Source organism: Dama dama, chromosome 8, assembly GCF_033118175.1.
Source record: "Dama dama isolate Ldn47 chromosome 8, ASM3311817v1, whole genome shotgun sequence".
Classification (NCBI taxonomy): Eukaryota; Metazoa; Chordata; class Mammalia; order Artiodactyla; family Cervidae; genus Dama; species Dama dama.
Genome location: NC_083688.1, coordinates 60,188,018 through 60,204,339, shown reverse-complemented (window position 1 = coordinate 60,204,339; position 16,322 = coordinate 60,188,018).

Sequence of the window (16,322 nt, the reverse complement as noted above, 5' to 3'; positions counted from 1 at the left end):
ACATTAGGAGCATGAAACTCTCTGCAAAATACGAGCAGCATGAAGTGGTGTTCAAAAAGATGAAGAGACTGAAAAGGTGTGAAAAATGTGAAGATCTTCAAAACATGTGAAAAATATGAGGAGCATGAAACAGTCTTAAAAATAGGAGGAGCAAGAAGCAGTGTTGAAAAACATGAAGAGCTTGAAAAGGTGTGAAAAATATGAAGAGCTTCAAAAGGTGTCAAAAATATGAGGAGCATGAAACACTTTGAAAAATAGGAGGAGCATGAGGCGGTGATGTAAAACATGAAGAGCCTGAAAAGGTGTGAAAAATATGAAGAGCTTCAAAAGGTTCAAAAATATGAGGAGCATAAACAGTCTGAAAAATAGAGGAGTATGAAGCGGTGTTGAAAAACATGAAGAGCCTAAATGGTGTGAAAAATATAAAGAGCATCAAAAGATGTGAAATACCTGAGGAGCATTAAATGGTCTGAAAAATTGGAGAAGCATGAAGTAGTGTTCAAAAACATGAAGAGACTGAAAAGGTTGAAAAAAATGAAGAGCTTCAAAAGGTGTGAAAATTATGAGGAGCAGGAAACAGTCTGAAATATAGGAGGAGCATGAAGCAGTGTTGGAAAACATGAAGAGCTTGAGAAGGTGTGAAAAATAAGAAGAGCTTCAAAAGGTGTTAAACTTATGAGGATCATGAAATAGTCTATAAAATACGAGGAGAATGATGCGGTGTTGTTAAACATGAAGAACCTGAAAAGGTGTGAAAAATATGAATAGCTTCAAAAGGTGTCAAAAATATAAGGAGCATGAAACGGTCTGAAAAATAGGAGGAACATGAAACGGTGTTGAATAATATGAAGAGCCTGAAAATTTGTGAAAAACATGAAGAGCTTCAGAGGGTGTGAAATCCTGCGGAGAATGAAACGGTCTGTAAAATAGGATTAGCATGAAGCGGTGTTGAAAATCATGAAGAGCCTGAAAAGGTGTGAAAAATATGAAGAGCTTCAAAATGTGTAAAAAATATAAGGAGCTTCAAAAAGTGTCAAAAATATGAGGAGCATGAAAAGGTCTGAAAAATAGGAGGAGCAGGAAGTGGTGTTAAAAAACATGAAGAGCCTGAAAAGTGTGAAAAATATGAAGAGCTTCAAAAGGTGTCAAAAATATGAGGAGCATGAAACGGTATGAAAAATAGGAGGAGCATGAAACGGTGTTGAAAAACATGAAGAGCCTGAAAAGGTGTGAAAAACATGAAGAGCTTCAAAACTGTCAAAAATATGAGGAGCATGAAACGGTCGGAAAAATAGGAGGAGCGTGAAGCGGTGTTGAAAAACATGAAGAGGCTGAAAATGTGTGAAAAAATATGAAGGGCTTCAAAAGGTGTGAAAAATATGAAGGGCTTCAAAAGGTGTGAAAAATATGAAGAGCTTCAAAAGGTGTCAAAAATGAGATGAGCATGAAACGGTCTGAAAAATAGGAGGAGCATGAAGTGGTGTTGAAAAAAAAGAAGAGCCTGAAATGGTGTGAAATATATGAAGAGCTTCAAAAGGTGTGAAATACATGAGAATCATGAAACTCTCTGAAAAATAGGAGGAGCATGAAGTGGTGTTCAAAAACATGAAGAGCCTGAAAAGGTGTGAAAAATATGAAGAGCTTCAAAAGGTGTGAAAAATATGAGGAGCATGATACGGTGTGAAAAATAGGTAGGATCATGAAGCGGTGTTCTGAAACATGAAGAGCCTGAAAGGTTGTGAAAAATATGAAAAGCTTCCAAAGGTGTCAAAAATGAGATGAGCATGAAACGATCTGAAAAACAGGAGGTGCATGAAGCGGTGTTGAAAAACATGAAGAGCCTGAAAAGGTGTGAAAAATATAAAGAGCTTCAAAAGGTGTCAAAAATATGAGGAGAATGAAACGGTCTGCAAAAAAGGAGGAGCATGAAGTGGTGTTGAAAACCTTGAAGAGCCTGAAAAGGTGTGAAAAATATGAAAAGCTTCAAAAGGTGTCAAAAATGTGAGGAGCATGAAACGGTCTGAAAAATAGGAGGAGCATGAAGCAGTGTTCAAAAACATGAAGAGCCTGAAATGGTGTGAAAAATATGAACAGCTTCAAAAGATGTCAAAAATATGAGGAGCATGAAACGGTCTGAAAAGTAGGAGGATCATGAAGCGTTGTTGAAAAAAGTGAAGAGCCTGAAAACGTGTGAAAAATATTAAGAGCTTCAAAAGGTGTCAAAAATATGAGGAGCATGAAACGGTCTGAAAAATAGGAAGAGCATGAAGCGGTGTTGAAAAACTTGAAGAACCTGAAAAGGTGTGAGAAATATGAAGACCTTCAAAAGGTGTCAAAAAGATGAGGAGCATGAAACGGTCTTAAAAATACGAGGAGAATGAAATGGTGTTCAAAAACATGAAGAGCCTGAAAAGTTGTGAAAAATATGAAAAGCTTCAAAAGGTGTCAAAAATGAGATGAGCATGAAACGGTCTGAATAATAGGAGGAGCATGAAGCGGTGTTGAAAAACATGAAGAGCCTGAAAAGGTGTGAAAAATATGAGGAGCATGATATGGTTTGAAAATAGGATTAGCATGAAATGTTGTTCAAAAATATGAAGAGCATGAAAAGGTGTGAAAAATATGAAGAGCTTCAAAACGTGTCAAAAACACGAGGAGCATGAAACGGTCTGAAAAATAGGAGGAGCATGAAGTGGTGTTGAAAAACATGAAGAGCCTGAAACGGTGTTAAATATATGAAGAGCTTTAAAAGGTGTGAAAAATATGAAGAGCTTCTAAAGGTGTCAAAAATATGAGGAGCATGAAACGGTCTGAAAAATAGGAGGCGCATGAAGCGGTGTTCAAAAACATGAAGACCTGAAAAGGTGTGAAAAATATGAAGAGGTTCAAAACGTGTCAAAAATATGAGGAGCATGAAACGGTCTGAAAAATAGGAGGAGCAAAAGCGGCTTTGAAAAACATGAAGAGCCTGAAAGGGTGTGAGAAATATGAAGACCTTCAAAAGGTGTCAAAAATATGAGAAGCATGAAAAGGTATGAAAAAGAGGAGGAGCATGAAGCGAGTTTGAAAATCATGAAGAGACTGAAAAGGTGTGAAAAATATGAAAAGCCTCAAAATCTGTCAAAAATATGAGGTGAATGACACGTTCTGAAAAATAGGAGGATTATGAAACGGTGTTCAAAAACATGAAGAGCCTGAAAAGGCGTGAAAAATATGAAAAGCCTCCAAAGCTGTCAAATATATGAGGAGCATGAAACGGTCTGAAAAATAGCAGGAGCATGAAGAGGTGTTGAAAAGCATGAAGAGTCTGAAAACGTGTGAAAATATGAAGAGCTTCAAAAATATGAAAAATATGAGGAGCTTCAAAAGGTGTGAAAAATATGAAGAGCTTCAAAGGTGTCAAAATGAGATGAGCATGAAACGGCCTGAAAAATAGGAGGAGCATGAAGTGGTGTTGAAAAAATGAAAAGCCTGAAAAGGTGTGAAAAATATAAAGAGCTTCAAAATGTGTCAAAAATATGAGGAGCATGAAACGGTCTGTAAAATAGGAGGAGCATGAAGTGGTGTTGAAAAAAATGAAGAGCCTGAAAAGGTGTGAAATATATGAAGAGCTTCAAAAGGTGTGAAATACATGAGAAGTATGAAATTCTCTGAAAAATAGGAGGAGCATGAAGTGGTGTTCAAAAACATGAAGAGCCTGAAAAGGTGTGAAAAATATGAAGAGCTTCAAAAGGTGTGAAAAATATGAGGAGCATGATACGGTGTGAAAAATAGGTAGGATCATGAAGCGGTGTACTGAAACATGAAGAGCCTGAAAAGATGTGAAATATATGAAAAACTTCCAAAGGTGTCAAAAATATGAGGAGCATGAAACGGTCTGCAAAACAGGAGGTGCATGAAGTAGTGTTGAAAAACATGAACAGCCTGCAAAATTGTGAAAAATATAAAGAGCTTCAAAAGGTGTGAAAAATATGAAGAGCTTCAAAAGCTGTCAAAAATATGAGGAGCATGAAACAGTTTGAAAAATAGGAGAAGCATGAAACAGTTTTGAAAACATGAAGATCATGACAAGCTGTGAAGTATATGAAGAGGATCAAAAGGTGTCAAAAATATGAGGAGCAAGATACGGTCTGAAAAAAAGGAGGAGCATGAAGTGGTGTTGAAAACATGAAGAGCCTGAAAAGGTGTGAAAAATATGAAGAGCTTCAAAAGGTGTCAAAAATATGAGGAGCATGAAACGGTCTGAAAAATAGGAGGAGCATGAAGCGGTGTTGAAAAACATGAAGAGCCTGAAAAGGTGTTAAATATATGAAGAGGTTCAAAAACTGTCAAAAATATGAGGAGCATGAAGCGATCAGAAAATAGGAGGAGCATGAAGCAGTGTTGCAAATTATGAAGAGCCTGAAAATGTGTTCAGTAACATGAAGAGCCTGAAAAGGTTTGAAAAATATGAAGAGTTTCAAAAGGTCTCGAAAATATGATGAGCATGAAACTGTCAGATAAATAGGAGGGGCATGAGGCGGTGTTGAAAACATGAAGAGACTGAGAAGTTGTGAAATATATGAAGAGCTTCAAAATGTGTCAAAAAAATATGTAGCATGAAACGGTCTGAAAAAGAGGAGGAGCATGAAGCGGTGTTGAAAAACATGAAGAGCCTGAAAAGTTGTTCAAAAACATGAAGAGCCTGAATAGGTGTGAAAAATATGAGGAGCATGAAACAGTCTGAAAAAGATGAGGAGCATGAGGCGGTGTTGAAAAACAAGAAGAGCCTGAAAAGGTGTGAAAAATATGAAGAGCTACAAAAGGTGTCAAAAATATGAGTAACATGAAACGGTCTGAAAAATAACAGCAGCATGAAGTGGTTTTGAAAAATATGAAGGCTGAAAAGGTGTGAAAATTATGAAGAGCTTCAAAAGGTGTGAAATACATTAGGAGCATGAAACGGTCTGAAAAATAGGAGGAGCATGAAACGGTGTTCAAAAACATGAAGAGCCTGAAATCGTGTGAAAAATATGAAGAGCCTCTAATCGTGTCAAAAATATGAGGAGCATGAAACGGTCTGAAAAATAGGAGGAGCATGAAGCAGTATTCAAAAACATGAAGAGCCTGAAAAGGTGTGAAAAATATGAAGAGCTTCAAAAGGTGTGAAATACATGAGGAGCATGAAACGGTCTGAAATATAGGAAGAGCATGAAGAGGTGTTCAAAAACATGAAGAGTCTGAAAAGGTGTGAAAAACATGAAGAGCTTCAAATGGTTTGAAAAATAGGAGGAGCATGAAGCGATGTTTAAAAATATCAAGAGCCTGAAAAGATGTGAAAAATACGAAGAGCGTTAAAACGTGTCAAAAATATGCGGAGCATGAAACGGTCTGAAAAATAGGAGGAGCATGAAACGGTTTTTGAAAAAGATGATGAACATGAAAAGGTGTGAGAAATATGAAGAGCTTCAAAATGTGTCAAAAATATGAGAACCATGAAACGGTCTGAAAAATAAGAGGAGCATGAAGCTGTGTTGAAAAACATGAAGAGCCTGAAAAGATGTGAAATAAATGAAGAGCTTCAAAAGGTGTGAAAAATAAGAAGAGCTTCAAAAGGTGTGAAAAATAAGAAGAGCTTCAAAAGGTGTCTGAAATATGAGGAGCATGAAACGGTATGAAAAATAGGAGGAGCATGAAGCGGTGTTGAAAAACATGAAGAGTCTGAAAAGGTGTGAATAATATGAAGAGCTTCAAAAGGTGTCAAAAATATGAGGAGCATGAAACGGTCTGAAAAATAGGAGGAGCATGAAGCAGTGTTGAAAACATGAAGAGCCTGAAAACGTGTGAAAAATATGAAGATCTTCAAAAGGTGTGAAATATAAGAAGAGCTTCAAAAGGTGTCTGAAACATGAGGAGCATGAAACGGTCTGAAAAATAAGAAAAGCATGAAGCGGTGTTGAAAAACATGAAGAGTCTGAAAAGGTGTGAAAAATATGAAGAGCTTCAAAAGGTGTCAAAAATATGAGGAGCATGAAAAGGTATAAAAAATAGGAGGAGCATGAAGCGTTGTTGAAAACATGAAGAGCCTGAAAACGTGTAAAAATATGAAGAGCTTCCAAAGGTGTGAAAAATAAGAGGAGCTTCAAAAGGTGTCTGAAATATGAGGAGCATGAAATGGTCTGAAAAATAGGAGGAGCATGATGCCGTGTTGAAAAACATGTAGAGCCTGAAAAGGTGTAAAAAATATGAAGAGCTTCAAAAGGTGTCAGAAATATGAGGAGCTGAAACGGTCAGAAAAATAGGAGGAGCATGAAGCGGTGTTGAAAACATGAAGAGCCTGAAGGAGTGTGAAAAATATGAAGAGCTTCTAAAGGTGTCAAGAATATGAAGAGCATGAAACGGTCAGAAAAATAGGAGGAGCATAAAGCGGTGTTGAAAAACATGAAGAGCCTGAAAAGGTGTGAAAAATATGAAGAGCTTCAAAAGGTGTGAAAAATATGAAGAGCTTCAAAAGGTGTCAAAAATGAGAGGAGCATGAAACCGTGTGAAAAATAGGAGGAGCATGAAGCAGTGGTGAAAAACATGAACAGCCTGCAAAGTTGTGAAAAATATGAAGAGCTTCAAAAGGTGTGAAAAATAAGAAGAGCTTCAAAAGGTGTCTGAAATATGCGGAGCATGAAACGGTCTGAAAAAGAGGAGGAGCATGAATCGGTGTTGAAAAACATGAATAGCTTGCAAAGGTGTGAAAAATATGAATAGCTTCAAAACGTGTCAAAAATACGAGGAGCATGAAACGGTCTGAAAAATAGAGGGGCATGAAGCAGTGTTGAAAAATATGAACAGCCTGCAAAGTTGTGAAAAATATGAAGAGATTCAAAAGATGTCAAAAATATGAGGAGCATGAAACGGTCTGAAAAATAGGAGGAGCATGAAGCGGTGTTGAAAAACATGAAGAGCCTGAAAAGGTGTGAAAAATATGAAGAGCTTCAAAAGGTGTCAGAAATATGAGGAGCTGAAACGGTCAGAAAAATAGGAGGAGCATGAAGCGGTGTTGAAAACATGAAGAGCCTGAAGGGGTTTGAAAAATATGAAGAGCTTCTAAAGGTGTCAAGAATATGAAGAGCATGAAACGGTCAGAAAAATAGGAGGAGCATAAAGCGGTGTTGAAAAACCTGAAGAGCTTGAAAATGTGTGAAAATATGAAGAGCTTCAAAAGATGTGAAAAATATGAAGAGCTTCAAAAGGTGTCAAAAATGAGAGGAGCATGAAACCGTGTGAAAAATAGGAGGAGCATGAAGCAGTGTTGAAAAACATGAACAGCCTGCTAAGTTGTGAAAAATATGAAGATATTCAAAAGGTGTCAAAATATGAGGAGCATGAAACGGTCTGAAAAAGATGAGGAACATGAGGCGGTGTTGAGAAACATGAAGAGCCTGAAAAGGTGTGAAAAATATGAAGAGCTTCAAAAGGTGTCAGAAATATGAGGAGCATGAAACGGTCAGAAAAATAGGCAAGCATGAAGCGGTGTTGAAATCATGAAGAGCCTGAAGGGGTGTGAAAAATATGAAGAGCTTCTAAAGGTGTCAAGAATATGAAGAGCATGAAACGGTCAGAAAAATAGGAGGAGCATAAAGCGGTGTTGAAAAACATGAAGAGCCTGAAAAGGTGTGAAAAATATGAAGAGCTTTTAAAAGGTGTGAAAAATATGAAGAGCTTCAAAAGTTGTCAAAAATGAGAGGAGCATGAAACCGTGTGAAAAATAGGAGGAGCATGAAGCTGTGTTGACAAACATGAAGAGCCTGAAAAGATGTGAAATATATGAAGAGCTTCAAAAGGTGTGAAAAATATGAGGATCATGAAATGGTCTGAAAAAGATGAGGAGCATGAGGTGGTGTTGAAAAACAAGAAGAGCCTGAAAAGGTGTGAAAAATATGAAGAGCTTCAAAAGGTGTCAAAAATATGAGGAACATGAAACGGTCTGAAAAATACCAACAGCATGAAGTGGTGTTGAAAAATATGAAGCCTGAAAAGGTGTGAAAATTATGAAGAGCTTCAAAAGGTGTGAAATACATGAGGAGCATGAAACGGTCTGAAAAATAGGAGGAGCATGAAACGGTGTTCAAAAACATGTAGAGCCTGAAATTGTGTGAAAAATATGAAGAGCCTCTAATCGTGTCAAAAATACGAGGAGCATGAAACGGTCTGAAAAACAGGAGGAGCATGAAGCAGTATTCAAAAACATGAAGAGCCTGAAAAGGTGTGAAAAATATGAAGAGCTTCAAAAGGTGTGAAATACATGAGGAGCATGAAACGGTCTGAAATATAGGAGGAGCATGAAGAGGTGTTCAAAAACATGAAGAGCCTGAAAAGGTGTGAAAAATATGAAGAGCTTCAAAAGGTTTGAAAAATAGGAGGAGCATGAAGCAATGTTTAAAAACATGAAGAGCCTGAAAAGATGTGAAAAATACGAAGAGAGTCAAAACGTGTCAAAAATATGAGGACCATGAAACGGTCTGAAAAATAAGAGGAGCATGAAGCTGTGTTGAAAAACATGAAGAGCCTGAAAAGATGTGAAATATATGAAGAGCTTCAAAAGGTGTGAAATACATTAGGAGCATGAAACGGTCTGAAAAATAGGAGGAGCATGAAACGGTGTTCAAAAACATGAAGAGCCTGAAATCGTGTGAAAAATATGAAGAGCCTCTAATCGTGTCAAAAATATGAGGAGCATTAAACGGTCTGAAAAATAGGAGGAGCATGAAGCAGTATTCAAAAACATGAAGAGCCTGAAAAGGTGTGAAAAATATGAAGAGCTTCAAATGGTTTGAAAAATAGGAGGAGCATGAAGCGATGTTTAAAAACATGAAGAGCCTGAAAAGATGTGAAAAATACGAAGAGCGTTAAAACGTGTCAAAACTATGAGGAGCATGAAACGGTCTAAAAATTAGGAGGAGCATGAAACGTTGAAAAAAAAAAAGAAGAGCCTGAAAAAGTGTGAAAAATATGAAGAGCTTCAAAAGGTGTGAAATACATGAGGAACATGAAACGGTCTGAAAAATAAGAGAAGCATGAAGTGGTGTTGAAAAACATGAAGAGCCGGAAAAGGTGTGAAAATTATGAAGAGCTTCAAAAGGTGTCAAATACATGAGGAGCATGAAACGGTCTGGAAAATAGGAGGAGCATGAAGCGGTGTTCAAAAACATGAGAGCCTGAAAACGTGTGAAAATATGAAGAGCTTCAAAAGGTGTCAAAAATATTAAGAACTTCAAAAGGTGTCAAAAATTAGATGAGCATGAAGCGGTCTAAAAAATAGGAGGAGCCTGAAGTGGTGTTGAAAAACATTAAGAGGTTGAAAACGTGTGAAAAATATGAAGAGCTTCAAAAGTTGTCAAAAACATGAGGAGCATGAAACTGTCTGAAAAATAGGAGGATCATGAAGAGGTGTTCAAAAACATGAAGAGCCTGAAAAGGTATGAAAATTATGAAGAGCTTCAAAAGGTGTGAAATACATGAGGATCATGAAACGGTCTGAAAAATAGAGGAGCATGAAACGGTGTTCAAAAACATGAAGAGCCTGAAATGTTGTGAAAAATATGAAGAGCCTCAAATCGTGTCAAAAATATGAGGAGCATGAAACGGTCTGAAAATAGGAGGAGCATGAAGCAGTGTTCAAAAACATGAAGAGCCTGAAAAGGTGTGAAAAATATGAAGAGCTTCAAAAGGTCTGAAAAATTGGAGGAGCATGAAGCGATGTTTAAAAACATGAAGAGCCTGAAAAGATGTGAAAAGTATGAAGAACTTCAAAAGGTGTGAAAAATATGAGGAGCATGAAACGGTCTGAAATATAGGAGGATCATGAAGCGGTGGTGAAAAACATGAACAGCCTGAAAAAGTGTGAAAAATATGAAGAGCTTCAAAAGGTGTCAAAAATATGAGGAGCATGAAACCGTGTGAAAAATAGGAGAAGCAAGATACAGTGTTGAAAAACATGAAGTGTTTGAAAACATGTGAAAAATATGAAGAGCTTCAAAAGGTGTGAAAAATATGAAGAGCTTCAAAAGGTGTCAAAAATGAGATGAGCATGAAACGGTCTGAAAATAGGAGGAGCATGAAGTGGTGTTCAAAAAAATGAAGAGTATAAAAAGGTGTGAAAAATATGAAGACCTTCAATAGGTATAAAAATTATGAGGAGCATGAAACGGTCTGAAAAATAGGAGGAGCATGAAACGGTGTTCAAAGACATAGAAGAGCCTGAAAAGGTGTTAAAATTATGAATAGCTTCAAAACGTGTCAAAAATATGAGGATTATGATACGGTCTGAAAAATTGGATGAGCAAGAAGCAGTGTTGAAAAACATGAAGAACCTGAAAACTTATGAAAAATATGAAGAGCTTCAAAAGGTGTGAAAATATGAAGCGCTTCAAAACGAGTCAAACATACGAGGAGCATGAAACGGTCTGAAAAATAGGAGGAGCATGAAGCAGTGTTGAAAAACATGAAGAGCCTGAAAAGGTGTGAAAAATATGAAGAGCTTCAAAAGGAGTCAAAAATATGAGGAGCATGAAACGGTCTGAAAAATAGGAGGAGCATGAAACGGTGTTCAAAAACATGAAGAGCCTGAAAAGATGTGAAAAATACGAAGAGCGTCAAAACGTGTCAAAAATATGAGGAGCATGAAACGGTCTGAAAAATAGAGGAGCATGAAACGGTTTTTGAAAAAGATGATGAGCATGAAAAGGTGTGAGAAATATGAAGAGCTTCAAAATGTGTCAAAAATATGAGAAGCATGAAACAGTCTGAAAAATAAGAGGAGCATGAAGCTGTGTTGAAAAACATGAAGAGCCTGAAAAGATGTGAAATAAATGAAGAGCTTCAAAAGGTGTGAAAAATAAGAAGAGCTTCAAAAGGTGTGAAAAATAAGAAGAGCTTCAAAAGGTGTCTGAAATATGAGGAGCATGAAACGGTCTGAAAAATAGGAGGAGCATGAAGCGTTGTTGAAAAACATGAAGAGCCTGAAAAGGTGTGAATAATATGAAGAGCTTCAAAAGGTGTCAAAAATATGAGGAGCATGAAGCGTTGTTGAAAACATGAAGAGCCTGAAAACGATTGAAAAATATGAAGAGCTTCCAAAGGTGTGAAAAATAAGAAGAGCTTCAAAAGGTGTCTGAAATATAAGGAGCATGAAACGGTCTGAAAAATAGGAGGAGCATGAAGCGGTGTTGAAAAACATGAAGAGCCTGAAAAGGTGTGAAAAATATAAAGAGCTTCAAAAGGTGTCAGAAATAAGAGGAGCATTAAACGGTCAGAAAAATTGGAGGAGCATGAAGCGGTGTGAAAAACATGAAGAGCCTGAAAAGGAGTCAAAAATATGAAGATCTTCAAAAGTTGTGAAAATTAAGAGGAACATGAAACGGTCTGAAAAATAGGAGGAGCATGAAGCGGTTTTCAAAAACATGAAGACCCTGAAGGGGTGTGAAAAATATGAAGAGCTTCAAAAGGTTTCAAAAATATGAGGAGCATGAAACGGTCTGAAAAATAGGAGGAGCATGAAGCGGTGTTGAAAACATGAAGAGCCTGAAAACGTGTGAAAAATATGAAGAGCTTCAAAAGGTGTGAAAAATAAAAAGAGCTTCAAAAGGTGTCTGAAATATGAGGAGCATGAAACGGTCTGAAAAATAGGAGGAGCATGAAGCGGTGTTGAAAAACATGAAGAGCCTGAAAAGGTGAGAAAAATATGAAGAGCTTCAAAAGGTGTCAGAAATATGAGGAGCTGAAACGGTCAGAAAAATAGGAGGAGCATGAAGCGGTGTTGAAAACATGAAGAGCCTGAAGGGGTTTGAAAAATATGAAGAGCTTCTAAAGGTGTCAAGAATATGAAGAGCATGAAACGGTCAGAAAAATAGGAGGAGCATAAAGCGGTGTTGAAAAACCTGAAGAGCTTGAAAAGGTGTGAAAATATGAAGAGCTTCAAAAGATGTGAAAAATATGAAGAGCTTCAAAAGGTGTCAAAAATGAGAGGAGCATGAAACCGTGTGAAAAATAGGAGGAGCATGAAGCAGTGTTGAAAAACATGAACAGCCTGCTAAGTTGTGAAAAATATGAAGATATTCAAAAGGTGTCAAAAATATGAGGAGCATGAAACGGTCTGAAAAAGATGAGGAACATGAGGCGGTGTTGAGAAACATGAAGAGCCTGAAAAGGTGTGAAAAATATGAAGAGCTTCAAAAGGTGTCAGAAATATGAGGAGCATGAAACGGTCAGAAAAATAGGCAAGCATGAAGCGGTGTTGAAATCATGAAGAGCCTGAAGGGGTGTGAAAAATATGAAGAGCTTCTAAAGGTGTCAAGAATATGAAGAGCATGAAACGGTCAGAAAAATAGGAGGAGCATAAAGCGGTGTTGAAAAACATGAAGAGCCTGAAAAGGTGTGAAAAATATGAAGAGCTTTAAAAAGGTGTGAAAAATATGAAGAGCTTCAAAAGTTGTCAAAAATGAGAGGAGCATGAAACCGTGTGAAAAATAGGAGGAGCATGAAGCTGTGTTGACAAACATGAAGAGCCTGAAAAGATGTGAAATATATGAAGAGCTTCAAAAGGTGTGAAAAATATGAGGATCATGAAATGGTCTGAAAAAGATGAGGAGCATGAGGTGGTGTTGAAAAACAAGAAGAGCCTGAAAAGGTGTGAAAAATATGAAGAGCTTCAAAAGGTGTCAAAAATATGAGGAACATGAAACGGTCTGAAAAATACCAACAGCATGAAGTGGTGTTGAAAAATATGAAGCCTGAAAAGGTGTGAAAATTATGAAGAGCTTCAAAAGGTGTGAAATACATGAGGAGCATGAAACGGTCTGAAAAATAGGAGGAGCATGAAACGGTGTTCAAAAACATGTAGAGCCTGAAATTGTGTGAAAAATATGAAGAGCCTCTAATCGTGTCAAAAATACGAGGAGCATGAAACGGTCTGAAAAACAGGAGGAGCATGAAGCAGTATTCAAAAACATGAAGAGCCTGAAAAGGTGTGAAAAATATGAAGAGCTTCAAAAGGTGTGAAATACATGAGGAGCATGAAACGGTCTGAAATATAGGAGGAGCATGAAGAGGTGTTCAAAAACATGAAGAGCCTGAAAAGGTGTGAAAAATATGAAGAGCTTCAAAAGGTTTGAAAAATAGGAAGAGCATGAAGCAATGTTTAAAAACATGAAGAGCCTGAAAAGATGTGAAAAATACGAAGAGAGTCAAAACGTGTCAAAAATATGAGGACCATGAAACGGTCTGAAAAATAAGAGGAGCATGAAGCTGTGTTGAAAAACATGAAGAGCCTGAAAAGATGTGAAATATATGAAGAGCTTCAAAAGGTGTGAAATACATTAGGAGCATGAAACGGTCTGAAAAATAGGAGGAGCATGAAACGGTGTTCAAAAACATGAAGAGCCTGAAATCGTGTGAAAAATATGAAGAGCCTCTAATCGTGTCAAAAATATGAGGAGCATTAAACGGTCTGAAAAATAGGAGGAGCATGAAGCAGTATTCAAAAACATGAAGAGCCTGAAAAGGTGTGAAAAATATGAAGAGCTTCAAATGGTTTGAAAAATAGGAGGAGCATGAAGCGATGTTTAAAAACATGAAGAGCCTGAAAAGATGTGAAAAATACGAAGAGCGTTAAAACGTGTCAAAACTATGAGGAGCATGAAACGGTCTAAAAATTAGGAGGAGCATGAAACGTTGAAAAAAAAAAAAGAAGAGCCTGAAAAAGTGTGAAAAATATGAAGAGCTTCAAAAGGTTTGAAATACATGAGGAGCATGAAACGGTCTGAAAAATAAGAGAAGCATGAAGTGGTGTTGAAAAACATGAAGAGCCGGAAAAGGTGTGAAAATTATGAAGAGCTTCAAAAGGTGTCAAATACATGAGGAGCATGAAACGGTCTGGAAAATAGGAGGAGCATGAAGCGGTGTTCAAAAACATGAGAGCCTGAAAACGTGTGAAAATATGAAGAGCTTCAAAAGGTGTCAAAAATATTAAGAACTTCAAAAGGTGTCAAAAATTAGATGAGCATGAAGCGGTCTAAAAAATAGGAGGAGCCTGAAGTGGTGTTGAAAAACATTAAGAGGTTGAAAACGTGTGAAAAATATGAAGAGCTTCAAAAGTTGTCAAAAACATGAGGAGCATGAAACTGTCTGAAAAATAGGAGGATCATGAAGAGGTGTTCAAAAACATGAAGAGCCTGAAAAGGTATGAAAATTATGAAGAGCTTCAAAAGGTGTGAAATACATGAGGATCATGAAACGGTCTGAAAAATAGAGGAGCATGAAACGGTTTTCAAAAACATGAAGAGCCTGAAATGGTGTGAAAAATATGAAGAGCCTCAAATCGTGTCAAAAATATGAGGAGCATGAAACGGTCTGAAAATAGGAGGAGCATGAAGCAGTGTTCAAAAACATGAAGAGCCTGAAAAGGTGTGAAAAATATGAAGAGCTTCAAAAGGTCTGAAAAATAGGAGGAGCATGAAGCGATGTTTAAAAACATGAAGAGCCTGAAAAGATGTGAAAAATATGAAGAACTTCAAAAGGTGTGAAAAATATGAGGAGCATGAAACGGTCTGAAATATAGGAGGATCATGAAGCGGTGGTGAAAAACATGAACAGCCTGAAAAAGTGTGAAAAATATGAAGAGCTTCAAAAGGTGTCAAAAATATGAGGAGCATGAAACCGTGTGAAAAATAGGAGAAGCAAGATACAGTGTTGAAAAACATGAAGTGTTTGAAAACATGTGAAAAATATGAAGAGCTTCAAAAGGTGTGAAAAATATGAAGAGCTTCAAAAGGTGTCAAAAATGAGATGAGCATGAAACGGTCTGAAAATAGGAGGAGCATGAAGTGGTGTTCAAAAAAATGAAGAGTATAAAAAGGTGTGAAAAATATGAAGGCCTTCAATAGGTATAAAAATTATGAGGAGCATGAAACGGTCTGAAAAATAGGAGGAGCATGAAACGGTGTTCAAAGACATAGAAGAGCCTGAAAAGGTGTTAAAATTATGAATAGCTTCAAAACGTGTCAAAAATATGAGGATTATGATACGGTCTGAAAAATTGGATGAGCAAGAAGCAGTGTTGAAAAACCTGAAGAACCTGAAAACGTATGAAAAATATGAAGAGCTTCAAAAGGTGTGAAAATATGAAGCGCTTCAAAACGAGTCAAACATACGAGGAGCATGAAACGGTCTGAAAAATAGGAGGAGCATGAAGCAGTGTTGAAAAACATGAAGAGCCTGAAAAGGTGTGAAAAATATGAAGAGCTTCAAAAGGAGTCAAAAATATGAGGAGCATGAAACGGTCTGAAAAATAGGAGGAGCATGAAACGGTGTTCAAAAACATGAAGAGCCTGAAAAGATGTGAAAAATATGAAGAGCTTCCAAATGTGTCAAAAATATGAGAAGCATGAAACGGTCTGAAAAATAAGAGGAGCATGAAGCTGTGTTGAAAAACATGAAGAGCCTGAAAAGATGTGAAATAAATGAAGAGCTTCAAAAGGTGTGAGAAATAAGAAGAGCTTCAAAAGGTGTGAAAAATAAGAAGAGCTTCAAAAGGTGTCTGAAATATGAGGAGCATGAAACGGTCTGAAAAATAGGAGGAGCATGAAACGGTGTTCAAAAACATGAAGAGCCTGAAATCGTGTGAAAAATATGAAGAGCCTCTAATCGTGTCAAAAATATGAGGAGCATTAAACGGTCTGAAAAATAGGAGGAGCATGAAGCAGTATTCAAAAACATGAAGAGCCTGAAAAGGTGTGAAAAATATGAAGAGCTTCAAATGGTTTGAAAAATAGGAGGAGCATGAAGCGATGTTTAAAAACATGAAGAGCCTGAAAAGATGTGAAAAATACGAAGAGCGTTAAAACGTGTCAAAACTATGAGGAGCATGAAACGGTCTAAAAATTAGGAGGAGCATGAAACGTTGAAAAAAAAAAAGAAGAGCCTGAAAAAGTGTGAAAAATATGAAGAGCTTCAAAAGGTGTGAAATACATGAGGAGCATGAAACGGTCTGAAAAATAAGAGAAGCATGAAGTGGTGTTGAAAAACATGAAGAGCCGGAAAAGGTGTGAAAATTATGAAGAGCTTCAAAAGGTGTCAAATACATGAGGAGCATGAAACGGTCTGGAAAATAGGAGGAGCATGAAGCGGTGTTCAAAAACATGAGAGCCTGAAAACGTGTGAAAATATGAAGAGCTTCAAAAGGTGTCAAAAATATTAAGAACTTCAAAAGGTGTCAAAAATTAGATGAGCATGAAGCGGTCTAAAAAATAGGAGGAGCCTGAAGTGGTGTTGAAAAACATTAAGAGGTTGAAAAC